The sequence below is a fragment of the Protopterus annectens genome, chromosome 4.part0 (genome assembly GCF_019279795.1).
Source record: "Protopterus annectens isolate FY-2018-M chromosome 4.part0, PAN1.0, whole genome shotgun sequence".
NCBI lineage: Eukaryota > Metazoa > Chordata > Ceratodontiformes > Protopteridae > Protopterus > Protopterus annectens.
This window is the reverse complement of record NC_056733.1, coordinates 1,061,032,912-1,061,048,609: the sequence shown is the minus strand read 5'-3', so window position 1 is coordinate 1,061,048,609 and position 15,698 is coordinate 1,061,032,912.

The window sequence follows — 15,698 nt, the reverse complement described above, 5'->3', positions numbered from 1 at the left end:
CAGGGAGGTCAGTAGATCCTTTACAAAGGTCAGGTGCTTTAGCAGCTTTTCCTGACTGTCTGCCTGAATCAGGAAGTCATCTAAGTATGGGTAAATTTGAATATTTCTTTGTCTGCAAAAAGCAATGGCGGGAGATAGGCATTTTGTGAAAACTCTGGGAGTAGTGGATAAGCCAAAGGGAAGAGAACTGAAAGTGCAGTGATCCTGCCCTGAAATGGAGGTATTTCCTGCAAGATTCCCCGATTGGGATGTGTAGGTAGGCCTCTTTTAGGTCTAGGGTGGCTAACCAATCTTCCTTGGAGAGCATAGGTAGAAGTTGCTGGAGGGTGAGCATTTTGAATTTTGGTATCACCAGGAAAGTGTTTAGAATGGATAGATCGAGGATGGAGTGCCAGGTGCTCTCTTTTCTGGGTACCAGGAAGAGTCTGGAGTAGAAACCTTGGCCTACCTGTTCTGTAGGAACATGCTCTATTGCCCTCATTGAGAGCAGGGAAAGGACTTGCTTTTTGGCCTCTGACCACTGGTTTGGGGGAAGATCTGGGAACCCTTTTGGTGTTGGTAGAGTGTGGAAATAAGATTTCTATACCTGGGACACTATGTTGAGGACCTAGCGGTCATTGGTAATGGTGACCCAGGTGCTTGCGGGGAAGGAGAGTTTTCCTCCTAGGGGCAAGAGCAGGTGGGGAGAGGGAGGGGGTGGATAAGGGCCCGATGACATATATAGTTCTGGCATTGAACAAAGCACAAAAGCAACAGTGGGAGACATCATGGACTGGGCCGAAGCAAGTGACGCAGTAAGAATGAAATTTTGGTGTGGTATTTGCTTTCCACAGGTGAGACAATTGTTAACTTTTTCTGACATCGGTTAGAGCAATAAAAAAGGATCCCCAGTGGGGTACTTAGCTTTAGAAGACTTCAACTTTAATTTTGGAAATGAAAAACTCAGGTAGTGGCCGACTGGCACTCGTGCAAACTGCTTCTGCTTCGGGCTCCTCGAAAAGAAAGACTGATGTAATAGCGTCGGCCGCCTTATTTTATAACACTAATGACCTGATATCAGTCCTGGAGTGATGGCAACTGATGCAGAAATACTGCACCTCTGGTATTCGGGCCGACTGAAGGTACCCTGGCAGGGATAGCCCAAATGTGATGACTGCAACAGTGAAACACGAAGAACATCATAGGTTGGAGTCTGTGGAGAAAAACCCTCGGCTCCGGGTGGGAGGGTGGTCCTAGATGGAGTTGGGATGCCTCTGGCTGCTAGGAGCTGATCCACAAGTCTCACTACATCAATCTCCAAAAGGCTCCTGGTGGAACGGGTTGGCATCCCCGATGGAGATTCAGGCCAGTCAAGGAATGGACTTAGCTGCTGCCCAACAAAGGGGTCAACTGATGGGGACTATCAGGTCCTGGCTAGTGTCTTGACCTTCGGCACCATGGTCAGAAGACCAGAAGCTTGTGATGATGGGGGGGAAGTAACCAGTTTTAAGGGAGAGAGTATTTTTGGTGCTGAGAGAGTCTGTGGTACTGTGGAAGGGGTCAGTATCATGGGAATAGTAGTGATTGTCTGTTCCGTGGGAATAGTAGTGGTTATCTGTTCTGTGGGAATAGTAGTGGTTGTCTGTTCCATAGTAAAGGACAGCTGCATGGATAGAGTTTTAGACTCTGGTGCTGAGGTAGGTGTTGAAGTTATTTTAGCATGTTTTGGTTCCGTATGAACCTGGGCCGTAGTGTTTTTTGATTCCTGGGACTGAGGAGACGATGGCATTGAATGGCTCCTCTTCTTAGTCACTTTTTTAGGAGGGGTTGAGACCTCCACCTCAGATAAAGCCTCTGAGAAAGGGGTTTTTAACAGATCCTTTAAGATTAATTTGTTCTTGGACTCAGCTAAGGTGTGGGCACTAAAGCCATTACAGAGCTCGCACGGAGGTTGAACCTTCAAATGTGGTACTCCTTGGCAATAGACACAGGAGAAATGCCCGTGAGAGTTTGGCATCTTCCTGCCACATTTATCACACTGTTTAAAGCCAATAGTGCCCTTCTTGTCAGCCATTATGAAAAATCCAGTTAATAACAATTAAACAGTAATTAAACAAGAAAAAATATCCTGTTATGACTAGGCATATGAACACATGGACATAGAAAAGGGAAGGCTTTTTTTTGTTTTACCAACCCTGGTAAGTAAAAGGTATACCCAAAGGGTAAAGGAAAGGGAAAAGGAGAATACCAACGATGGTATTTAAATTACCAAAAGGTAAGGGGAAGGGAGGGGACTGTACCAACGATGGTATGAAGAAATACCAACAAGGTAAAAAAGTAAGGAAAAAATTCACTCACACAGGAAGGGAACTATCAGTAACTATAAACAATTAAGATATAGGATGATATAGAAGATTATAAGGATAAATTTACAAATATTGAGATAAAAACAAAACACTTAGCTTGAGAGCTGGCCTGACGCATCTTGAAACTCTATGCGGCAAACAAGATCTGAGGAGATGAGGGGAGGGGCACTATGGGTAACCTTAGCTCGAGACTTTTTGGCTGGCGCGAGCTTCTTATATCGGACGACTCAGTTCAGAGGGTGGAACTGAGACCCATCCATCATGAATGAATGAAGATTAACATCAGATGCCCTGTTCCTAAACACCAAGTCCAACTTATAGTACAAAACAAAAGTGTGGGGGTTAGACCAAGCAGCAGCAGCACAAATCTCATCCAAAGAAAGTTTAGCTAAGAAGGCCAAAAACATAGCCACAGACCTAATAGAATAGGCTTTAACTGGTCTGGATAGCTTCATATGCCTATCATAAATGTAGAAAACACTGCTAGCAATCCATCTGGAAATAGTTACCTTAGAAACTGCCAGACCCTTTCTGGCCTGTGGAAAGGCCATGAAATGCTGGTCGATTTCCAAAATTCCTCAGTCCTCAAGATAAAAATGTAGTTGCCTATGGACATCTAAGCAATGTAAAGTATATTCCCCTTTGTTAGAATAATTAGGGAAGAAAACTGGTAGCTGAATAGATATTTTGAGGTTAGCATCTGAAACCACCCTCGGAACGAATGAAGGATTTGTCCTGAGGGATACCCCATCCTTGTGGAAGACCATAAAAGGGGGACTTAATGCTGAGACCCTGCAACTCAGAAATCCTCCTGGCAGAAGTAATGGCCACTAAGAATGCTGTCTTCCAAGACAGAAACTTAAAATCACAAGATGCAGCCGGTTCAAGGGGCTTTTGTGTCAAAGACTACAGCACCCGAGTTAAATCCCATGGTGGGGAAGGGTCTTTGCTAGGAGGTCTAAGGAGAAGGAACCCTTTGAGAAAGGCTTTGCATAGTTTAGAAGAAAAAGTAAGACCCTCATTCAAATGGAAATTAGAAATGGCTACCAACTGGAGTTTAATCATGGAGAAAATAGCACCTTCCTGAAAGAGAAGTCAAGAACAGCAAAATATCAGGAATTGGGGCTGAGAAGGGATCCAAATTACATTGTCTGGCCCAAATAGAAAATCCTTTTCATTGACAGGAGTACACCTTCTGCATAGATGGCTTCTGAGATGCCAAGATAATATTTCTCACCAAGAGAGGGGATCCTGGACTGCGAAAGGATCACTGGAACTGGAGGAACCAAGTGGTTAGATAAAGAGTCTAGAGGATGGGAAGAGGAAGCCCCCAGGAATGGGAAATAAGATCTGGAACGGGATCCAATATCCAGGGAGGATATTTCAGATGAGACCGAATTAGGGAGAACCACTCCTGAAGAAGCCAGAAGGGGGACAATGAGGATGAGAGGGGTCTTTAGGCAGCAAGCTTTCTGCAAGATCTTGGGAATTATGGGAGTGGGGGGTAAGCATAGAGGAGTCCCAACAGCCAGTTGTGAACCACAGCATCCCTGGGTGACTCCCATGTTGGGAGGATCAGGGCAAAATAGTTGCTGCATTTGTGGATGGTTGGGGAGGCAACGAGATCGCAGCCACTGATGGATTCAGGGATCACATATGGGGACTCAAGTTAGACCTGCTGAGTTTGTCGGCCAGCACATTGAAACTGCCAGGAATGTAAGTTGCAGGAAGGAAGCATCTGGAAGACATCACCCATTCTCACACTCTCATGGCCCCTCTCCACAGAGGATAAGATCCTGTTCCCCCTGCTTGTTGATGTACCAGACTACCACCATGTTGTCGATTTGAACTACTATAGTCCTGAGAGGGAGGCACTCCTGAAAGGCTTGCAATGTTAGGATGACTGCTCTCATCTCCCGGACGTTTACGTGCAATTTGGTCTCTGTGAGGGACCATGTGCCTTGATCCATCCTTTCCCTGAAAATACCTCCCCACCCCAACTGGGAGGCATCTATGATCACTGTGGTCTTGGGTGGGGGAAGACAAAATGGTCTGCCTAGAGTTAGATCCTGAAACTGAAGCCACCAAGTAAGGTAATTTCTGCACATGAGTCATCCTGATGGGCATGGACATGGGATGAACTTGAGTGGACCACTAAAATGCCTGGGTCCACTTCAGGACCTGCATGTGATACCTGGTGGGTGACACTAACTGTATGGCAGCCGCCATTAAACCTAACACTTGCAGAATTAGATAGGCTGCTGGGTGCTGTAGAACCAGCAAGTGAGAGACCTGATCCTGAATAAGTTGAACTCTGCATAGGGGTAATGCTGCAGTCTCCAACACTGTATCCAGTTGAACCAAAAAAAAAAACTCTAGGTTTTGGCATGGAGAAAGATTGGATTTTCACAGGTTGACTGTGATGCCAAGATCCTGAAAGAGGTGAATGGTATAACTGGTGGCCATTGACAGTTGATGCCTCATGGAGCCAATTGTCCAGGTACAGAAAGACCTGGAAGCCTTGTAGCTGGAGATGAGCTGCTACCACTGCCATACATTTGGTAAACACCCATGGGGCTGTGGTCAATCCAAAGGGCAGGGCTCTGAACTGTTATTCACTGGCCCCTAACCGAAAGCATGGGTGTCTCCTGGAGCATCTGTTGATATTGATATGCTAGTACACGTCCTTGAGATCCACCGAGCACATCCAAGTGTCCTTGTACAAGAGAGGCATAATGGACTGAACAATGACCATCCAGAATTTGGACTTATGGACTGACAGATTCAGTTCGCTGAGGTCCAAAATTGGACGCAGGTCCCTGGTCTTTTTTGGCACCAGAAAGTAGTGAGATTAAGTTCTGGACCCTCATTGTCCTGTTGGGATTACTTGGATGGCACTTTACTTTTTAGAAGGTCTTGAACCTCAAGATGGGACAACTCCCTTTGATGGGGTGGAATGCCTGGGAGAGATTCTGAAACCGGGAGAGGTGCTGAAAAAAAAATGGAATGATGTAACCCTGGAAATAATCTTCAACACCCAGTGATATGAAGAGATATTTGTCCAGGTTGGTGGTTGAAGGGAGAATTATCCCCCAACTGTCTCCAGGGCAGGACAGTCAGGCAGCTCTTCAGGGGCACTGAAAGGGCTTCTCTGAGAAGGGTTCCCAGGAGCCCTGACTCTGCTGACCCCCCTCTGCCTTTAGGGCAGCATCTATCATTGAATCCTCTACCCGAGCTTGTGGAAGAGGATTCTTGGGGAGCATCCTGGAAGGAGGACTGAGTCCTGTGGAACTAAAGTTTCTTACTACCTCTCTGAGTCTTAGAAAAAGATTGTTGGGGAGTAGAAAACTAGATTCCCACTGGGGACAGAGTCTTACCCTCCTGCTTGCTACTGGTCAATGTTTCCTTGATGGAAGGTCCAAACAAGGTCAAACCATCAAAGGGGGCATTAGTAAAAGATAACTTGAAGGGTTCTGGAAACCTGCAAAAGTGAAGCCAGGCATGCCATCTAATGGCAATGCCTGTTCCAGCTGCTCGAGAGGTGGCTGCCATGTTGGAGATCAACCTCGTTGAAGTGTTAGCCAAGGAAGTCAGAATGGACAATTTAGGAGAGACCAACTTAAGACTCTCTAGAGGCAGCAACTGTGTAAGTGAAGTGATGAGTTCTGACACCAAATCCCTCTGAAGCCAGGTAAAATGTGCCGTGTAGTTTGTTGCTCTCAGTCCAAATATAGCTGAGAAAAATACGCAGGTTCCAAAGCGGTCAATCACTCCAGACTCTCTATTTGGGGGATGGACCAAGGAGGAGCTTTGGGGGATGGACCTTCTTAGTAGCAGCGGCTACCACAATGGCAACAATGAGGATGCCCTTACTCCAAAAAGCTTTATTTTTGGGGGGATTGAAAAATCTGTCTGCCTTTTTGGGTACTGGTTCCACCATATCCAGTGCCTTCCAAGCCCTGCCAGTGATGAGATCCACAAGCTTGTCAGCAGGAGGGACATGCAGGTAGAAAATGGGCCCATCCCAAAGGCCTTCAGGAACACAGATTCTTCCGAAGACGAGGTGGGAGAAGACCAACTGCCCTCTTTGCTTGAGAATTTTGAGGATGTTCCCAAAGTACACTTCCTCTGACGGAAGCCTGGGGGACACATCTCCCTCCTCCAAATCTGCATCCTCGGTGAGGTACTCTCTATGTGAGTCCAGATGCCTCCTCTTACACATTCTCTTCTGAGGGGGTTCCTCCATGGTGGGCTCTAGGGAGGACTCAGAAGGGACACTGACCCCAAGTGGGGCAGTGCCCATCTGAAGGTGCTCGCTGGAGGGCTGACCGTGGAAGGATAACGAGGTCTCACCACCCAAAGTTGAGAGAGGCTGGGGAGGATCTAGAGATGAAGGAGAGGTGACTGTCAAGCTGGAGAAGATCCTCTCTACAGCCTGGAAGGCCGATGGACAGGACAAGGCTCCCCTCTCCTATCCCTCAGTCGCAGCCACCCGGGAAGGGAGAAGGGACCACAATGCAGCACCGAAGACCCACGACAACATTGGCTCTGAGCTGTCCAATGCCGAAGCCCCCAAAGGAAGGAAGCAGTCTGAAAATTCTGGGCCTGACCCTACTCCCAGGCAACCATCACCAACCCCACCAGGGACCCTGACTGTGTCGAGGAAGGAGGGATACCAGGCACCATCAGCCTCTCACAAAGAATGCTCTGATCCTGGCATTCCAAACCCAGCTGGGTCAGAAGAGGAGAGTGAAGTCCCATGGATGGAGAAGGTTCCCTAGGGAACTGAGCTGGGGATGGCAACAAGCCTAACTTGATTTGGGCCCTGAGGAAATTTCTTGTCATCCTATCCATATCAGAGGGTAGCAAACCTCTAGAGGACCTGGAAGATGTGGAAAAATGCCCCAAATTTGCTGGAGATCCTGTCAGTGCCCTACAATTCCAGATGGGGGCCAACTCTGATGCATCAGATCCAATCTCTGGGACCTGGAGGGGGGACTGTCAATGACTACTGGATCCAACAGAACAATCGGATCCAAAGCTATGAGAGATTGATCCAAGGCTCTTGGAGTGGAAGAGCCCAGATCTGAAGTCATGGAGGCTGGACTCGTTTCCGGAGATCTGTGATCCGAGAGCCTCAACTTTTTCAAAAGAGGAGAAGACCCCTTGGAGGGAGGGGGAGGCCTCTTCTTAGGGTCCTAAGCAGCTTTAGAGGGAGTGTTCAAAGCTAGTGGACTGCCCTGGGCTAACCTTTTTACAAGCAACTTGTTTCTATGCTACATGAGAGACCTGGGGTTGAATGCGGCAGAAATGTCGCATTTAACCTCCAGATTAGATTCTCCCAAACAGTAAACACACTCCTTGTGTGAGTTGGAATGAGGCATATTCCAACAGTATGAGGACCACCTTTTGTAACCAGAAGGCTTATCAGCCATCATACACCCAACACACACTAGGGAAGGGAGAAGAGAAAAAAGAAAGTTTTTTTTTTTTAAACAGTAAAAAGGGCGGGTAAGAAAAAATGGGGAAGAAGGCGCCACACATACAAAGTAGCTATGGGAGGGGAGGAAAACTAAGATAGAAAGGAAACTACCACTTTCACTCACTCAAGAGAAGGAAAAAAAAGTAGTTACTTATCTATCATGAGGAAGCTTGAGCCTGAATCACGTCCTATGCATTCGGTGGCAAATGAGACCTGAGGGTTACAGGTCAACAGGGGATTATGGGAAAGTGGAGGAGCTTCAGCTCTGGATTTGTCCATCAGTTGCCAGATCAGATCCAAGGTCAGATCCAAGACCCATCTGTGATGAATAATGACATGGATAGCATCAGATCAATAGTTCCTAAAGGAAGAAAACTGTGTAGTTCTTGCAACGCTAGAAGAACCACTCTCATTTCTAATACACTGACATGCGATTTGGTCTATTGGGGCTTCCATGTGCCTTGGACTGTTCGACCCAGATAATGCCCCCCCCACCCCATCTGGGAGACATCCGTGGTCAATGTGGTGTTTGGGGGAGGAACAAGAAAAGGACGACTTCAAGTAACATCTGTAGAGTGAAGTCACCATAAAAGAGATTCTCTGCAAATCCGAGAAATTTTGACGGAAAAGCTTAGGGGATTCCTGCATAGTGACCACTGGACCACTAAAGTCCACTGTTAAATCCTCATATGAAAATGCACTGTGGGCAACAGTTATTGTGGCTGCCATGGAACCCAATGTTCTGAGAACTAAACTGGCCGGAGGTTTCGGAATGGCCATGACTTGTTTGATGTAAAATCTTAAATTTGGCACACTGTCCAAATTCTAGTGTCCACCCAGTGCTCCTATGAAATCTATTGCTTTAACCGGTTCCAACTGGGATTTGTGCAGGTTGATCATTATTCCAAGAGCTGGAGCCAAGATGAGGAGTGTGGAGATAATCCTTGGCCTATAACAATAGGTGCCTGGTTGGAGAGGTTAGAAACCAGTTGTTCAGATGGGGACAATATGGTACCCTTGCAGCCTGAGATGGGCAGCCACCACTGCCAAGAATTTGGTGAACACTCTGGGGGCTGTGTTGAGACCAAATGGGAGTGATTTGAACTGGTAATGACTGGCTTCCAGCCTGAAATGAAGGTACCATCTGGAGCACCTGTCTATTTTGATGTGATAATGTACACATCCGTCAGGTCTATAGAGCACATCCAGTTATTCATCCTCAACAGGGGTAGGATGAACTGAACCGTGACCATCCTGAATTTTGTATACTTTACATATTTGTTCACATAAGTTGGATACAGAATTGGTCTCAAGTCTCCCGTCATTTTGGGTACCAAAAAGAACCTGGAATAGACAACTGATCTGGCTTGATTGGGAGGGACCTCCTGGATGACTCTCTCTTGTAGCGATTTTGTTATTTCTATGGCTGCATCTTCCCTCTGATTGGATGGAACATCAGGAAGGTAGTTCTCTGGATTTGTTTTTTCTAAAAAGGGAATGAAGCATCCTCTGGATACAATCCTTAGCACCCATTGGTAGTTTGTGATGGCTTCCTAGGCTGCAGGGTGCAAGGAGAAGTGCCTCCTGACTGCTTTTAGAGGAAGGAAGTCGGGTAACCACTCAGGTGTGCTGGAAAGGTCTGTCGGAGAAGGGATTCCAAGACCCTTGGTTTTGGGGGCTGCCTCTGCCGTATGGGTGGCATCTACCATTCTGGTTATTTCCCCCTCTGCATCTAGTGGGAAAAATCTCCTGGAGTGCCCTGACAAGACACTTGAGATTTCTTGAACCACATCTTTTTACTGCCATGCTGGTTCCTGGAAAAGGACCTTTGTGGAGTAGAAAAATGGATTCCGATGGCAGACAAGATCTTCCCATCTTTCTTGCTGCAGGAGTGTGTGTCTCGAACTGTGGGTCCAAACAAGGTCGATCTGTCAAAGGGCACATTGACGAAAGATGCCTTGAAAAAAAAATGGGGGCACCCTGTGTGACAGCGGCTACTTCAGCTCTGCAAGGAAATGTGCACTGTTTGTCCTATTCCATGTCTAAATTAAGAGAAAAAACAAAATCAGGGAAGACTGCTAACAGTAAGTTAATTTATAGTAGAGACACTGTTCTGGAAATTCAATCCTCAGGCTTGCTGTGTAACAGGTTTGATGAGCTGCTGCTTGTGGGGCCTGTGAGGCCTACAGCACTTCTCGAGTTACAGGAGCTGGGAATCTTACTCAAACATGGAACAAATTGCCTGGTATGTACAGAACTGACATTGTTGGATCATGGTAAGAGAAGGAAACAAAGAACCGTGAGAGAACAAGCAAAAGAGGATTTAGGGCTGAAATCACTGCAAGGCAAAAAGTAAATCCCTACAGGCCTACACTGCCATCCATCCTGCTGGCAAATGTTCGACCACTGGAAAGCAACATGGACTATATAAGGCTGGAATTATGTACTCAGAACAAGGCGAGGAAATGCTGTTGCTTATTTTTACTGAGACTTGGCTAAATTCTAACATTAATGATATTGCAGTCCATGTGGAGGGGCTATCACTTTTTAGAGCAGACAGAATACATTCTCTCACTGTTAAGTCTGGATGGGGAGGTGTCTGCATATACATCAATAACTGGTGTGCCAGTTGTGACAGTATCCTCGCACTGCTCCGATAATCTAGAGGTTTTGTCACTGAAATGCAGACCCTTTTATCTACCCAGGGAATTTAACATAATATGCATTACAGCTGTCTACAGTTCTCCCAGTGTTAATCCAAATGAGGCAATGATCACATTATACCAGGCTATAAATGAACTGCAAAACCAGACTCTGGACTGTGTTCATATAATGGCAGGCGACTTTAATCAGGCCAACTTGAAAATGGTTCTGTCCCACTATTTCCAATAAGTAGACTTTGCAACAAGGGGGGAGAACACACTGGACAAGGTATACAGCAATGTTAAGCTGCCATTTAAGGCACTGGCTCGCCCACACCTGGGAAACTCTGACTGCCTCTTCATATTGTTACTACCAGCATATAAACCATTGCTAACTAGAGGGAGACCAACAATGAAACAGGTAAGAGCATGGCCAGAGGGTGCAGTCTCAGCACTCCAGGACTGTCTTTAGAGCACAGACTGGAGCATATTCAATGAGGTGGCTACTGAGAACCAGTGTATGAACCTGGAGGAGTACACCAAGGCAGTGATGGGCTACATCTCGAAATATGTGGATGATGTGACGGTCACCAAAACCATCATCACACGAGCCAACCAGAAACCCTGGTTGATGAGAGAGGTATACGAGCTACTGAAAGCAAGGAACGCAGCCTTTAAGTCTGGAGACAGGGAAGCCCTCAGAACAGCCAAAGTGAATCTGAAGAAGGGAGTGAGGGAAGCAAAATGTGCCTATGGCAGAAAGATCCAGAGCTACTTCTCTGACCAAAAAGACCCCAGGCGCCTATGGCAGGGTATCCAGTCCAAAAGTGACTACAAACCCTATCTTCACAATGTGAGGACAACAAGAAATTCCTAAATAAGCTGAATGTCTGCTTCAGCAGATTTGAAGGGAACTGAACAGCAGTAAAGAAAATGCCCATCGGCCATAACAAGAAGATGCTCACCCTCACCCCAGCTGATGTCTAGAGGACACTGCGCAGAGTTAACCCCAGAAAAGCAGCTGGGCCTGACAGCATTCTAGGGTGAGTGCTCAGGGACTGTGCAGTTCAACTAATAAATGTCTCACGGATATCTTCAATAATTCCCTGAGTCAGCAAATCATTCTGAAATGCTTCAAGGATGCGACAATCATTCCTTTAGCAAAGAAGTCTCCACCATCTTGCCTAAATGACTACTGCTCTGTAGCCCTCACCTCCACAGTGATGAAGTGCTTTGAAAGGCTGTTCATGGATGCCATAACAATTGGGCTACCTGCTGATCTTGACCCTCTGCAGTTTGCTTACTGAGCAAACAGCTCTATGGCAGATGCTATCTCTCTAGCACTTCCTCTATCCCCGGAACACCTTGAGAATAATAACACCTACATGAGGGTACTATTCATTGACTTCAGCTCTGCTTTTAACACAGTCATCCCTCTTCATCTGGCAATGAAGCTACTCCAACTAGGCATCAACACTCCACTCTGTAACTGGATTCTTGACTTTCTCACAGACCCCAGAAAGTGTGCACAGGAAATAACTCCTCAGATAGCATTACTCAACACTGAAGTCCCACAAGGATGTGTACTAAGTCCCTTGCTGTGCACCCTGTTAACACACAATTCTACAGCCAGGTACAATACAAACCACCATCAAGTGTGCTGACGAGACAACAGTGGTGGGCCTCATTAGTAATGACAATGAAACAGCGTATAGAGATGAGGTGGAAAAACTGATTATCTGGTGTAGAAACAACAACTTAGCACTAAACGTAAACAAGACAATAGAGATAATTGTGGACTACAGGAAAAACGCAAGGAACATTCTCCCCTTACCATCAATGGTGAAACAGCGGAAAGGGTGAGAAACACAAAGCGCACCAGAGATTGCACTTTTTGAGAAGGCTGAGGAGAGCAAATCTACCCTCAAAAGTTCTCACTACCTTCTACAGAGGTACTATAGAAAGCATCCTGATGAACAACCTTGTAGTATGGTATGGAAACTGCTCTGCCTCTGAGCATAAATCCCTCCAGAGAGTGGTCAAGACAGCCGAGAGGATCGACAAGACCACCTTACCATCTATCCATGACTTGTACTTATCCAGATGTCTCAGCAGGGCCAGAGGAATAATTAAATACTGTACTCACCCTGCTACCACGGTGGTGGTGCTGCGGTAGCGTTGTCACCTCACAGCAAGATGTTGTTCCGTTCGATTCTCAGCTAGAGCATCTTCTGTGTGGAGACATGCGTGAATGGGTGTACCTTCATTGAAGGTTGTGCATCAGGGCCGGCAACTCGGCACGTAAAAATCAACTGCCAATCATTAGTGGACCGGAGTTCCGCTGTAGCGACCCCTAACCAGGAAAAGCCGAAAGAAACAACAACTCACCCTGCTGACAGACTATTCCTGCATCTCATCATCTTCTCATCATCATTCCTGCATCTATTATCCGGAAAGCACTTCCAAAGCATATGTTGCAGAACTATGAGATTCAGGAAAAGCTTCTTCCCTAATGTCATCAGGTTGCTGAACTCTAGCAAGGACTATGCTCCATGATGGCCATCTAGGTCAGTAGAAACTGTAGCAGCTTATCTCATATTGTGCATTAACCTGCTTACCAGTCTCATCTAATACTTAGTGCAATATTCACCATGACTGTTAACTTATTTTATTTTTATTTTTTATTATTTTTACATTTGTTGATTGGGAAAGTCTGACATGGAACGAGCCAATTTTCAGAGGAGGCCAGGGAGAAATGCTCCAGACGCATGTTTTTGAAACTTGTAAACCATCTAGAGCAGTAGCAATGCAGTAAAATCACTTCTTTCAGTGCAATACATGTTATGAATTTGTAAATTAACCATAGTGCAACACTTTAATGTTCACAGTGCAATACTTAAATGTCTCTTTCTGTGCAAGGATCAATGCAATGTTTTAACCAAATACCTGTGCAATACTAAAGTCTCATGCAAGTAATTGTTCACTGCGAAAAATGTTAAAATGTGTTTTTAATTATGTGCAGTATAAGTCTGTCTACGTGCATGTCCATGATGTAATAGCTAGATGTTATAAGTGTAAATGTCTGTGAAAACAGTCTATATGTTGTCTGCACATTGAGTCCGGAGACACAAAATTTTGTTCAGCTTTTGCACTTGCGTGATTTCTGAATGACAATAAAGTTTACTTTGTGACTTTGACTTTGAAGGGCTCAGCAAAGTCACACAGCGTCATCCAGGCATGACACCTTATGGCAATGCCAGAACTGGCCGCCCTTGAGGTACTCTCTACCACATGGGATATAAGCCTAATGGATGCATTAGACAGTGACTAAAGGGTCGCCAATCTGGAGGAAAAGGTTTTCTGTTCCTCTGCAGACACTGACCCCAGGGCCAAGCCAGAGGTGTAGCCAATATTTTCAAATTTGTACTTGCATCTCCCAGACTGCTGCCCCCTCAACAAGCCTCGCCCCCTTCACATTGCTGATCTCTGAACAGATCACTGGCAAGTATATGCCAGGGTAGTGATTACTTACATGGTGAAGCAGTATGAACATTTCATTCTAAAAGTGCATCTTCCTTAAGTCAAAAAACAAAATGCCTTTCCATTTACACTAGGGTAGATCAATTAGTCCCCCCTCCCCCAAGATTACCTTTCTTCCCCTTGCATCTCCTAACCACTGTAGTGGCTCATTAGAGCTCTAGTAGTGCTGCTGACTAAAGGACTGGCAGGTTGTAAGCAGCATATGCTCCACAGTGTTGTGGTCTGAAGGTAGAACATATAGTGCTCTCCCTAGGTAACATCCAAGCTATGAGCCACAACTACCTCCCTTCCACCCGCATGGGTCACAAAGCAATGGGTGTTCACTCCTAAGGCCTAAACCGACATACAGCCTTTTGGAATGGTAAACTTTACATTCCCAACAACAAATGCATTTTAGCTGGGCTCAGTCATAACTGCCACTGACAATAAATGCAGATGCGTACACATGGGAGTCAAGCAAGCAAAAACTAAAGCTGATGAAAGTTACATCCTTATGACCCTACTTACATTATGTGAATCGTAAGCCTTTGCTGAATGGAAATAGGTTAAAGCAAGAAAATTACCCTAAGCCCCAGAACCAGTGGGACTGTACATGCTCTACTTTTTTGGAGTTTTTTCTATTCTTATGATCTAGGGATAGTCTGAACAAAGTTATTGGAAAGAAATGAAAAGAAATTCAGGGAAGAAATAAGTTTTACCCAAAGCTTAATGTTCAAAGCTGACACAATACCACCAAATATGCTGAGAAGACAGCAGCTTCTAAATACAAAATGCGTATCTGCAAATGCAGGCTGCCTCCCTACACTCCCACAAAATGAAAACAGTCACTTTATGTATAGCTCTATGATGTTACATGCTGAAAGAACAAATGAATACACCCAGGTATGATTGTGAAAAATATTAAAGAAAATTACCACACCGTTCTCAGCCCCTTTCTAAGCTAGTGTAAGCAATCTCTTGTGCACATATCTGAGTAGTGCTGGTTTCTGATTATGCTGGGTACAGGGCATTAGTTGGGGATGAGGTCCCTCTACTATGTCTGTTACTGCCAAGCTCTATGCATAATTAAACAGTTGCACAGACATATTCCCCCTCAGAAATGAATACAACACTAAATTCAAAAATAAAATCCTATGGGCAGCATAATACATGAAAAAAATACTCATTGCATGCAAAAATAAATGTAACTCTCCGAAAGCCAAAAACACTCTTGCTAAACTAAACAAGGGACTCATAACTGTGATTAAATCAACCAAAGACTGATATGAGGTAAAAATATAAATAACTGATTATATCAACCAAAGCCTGATATGAGGTAAAAATATAAACCCAGATAAAAGATAACCACAAAGTATTTTTTTAACTGTGCTAGAAATCTCAAATAATGACTGACATTACAGTAAGCTAATAACAAATGATATCACATACTTGGACCAAAGGATATAGCCAATCCACTGGCTAGCTAATTCAGATTGAACTTCATCCACGCACATCTTCCAATATTTTCGCATCAAATACCTGCATCTATAACCCCCTCAAATTTCTCAACAATTTCTGAAGTTACTGCCTAAGGTCAAGAACATAATGTCTATTGGGACTGAATAACATACTAGGCTGACTGCCAGTTAGTCTGAACCTGATATGCTGAACCTCCTACGAAGGCTATTCATTACTAATCTCAAAATAGGT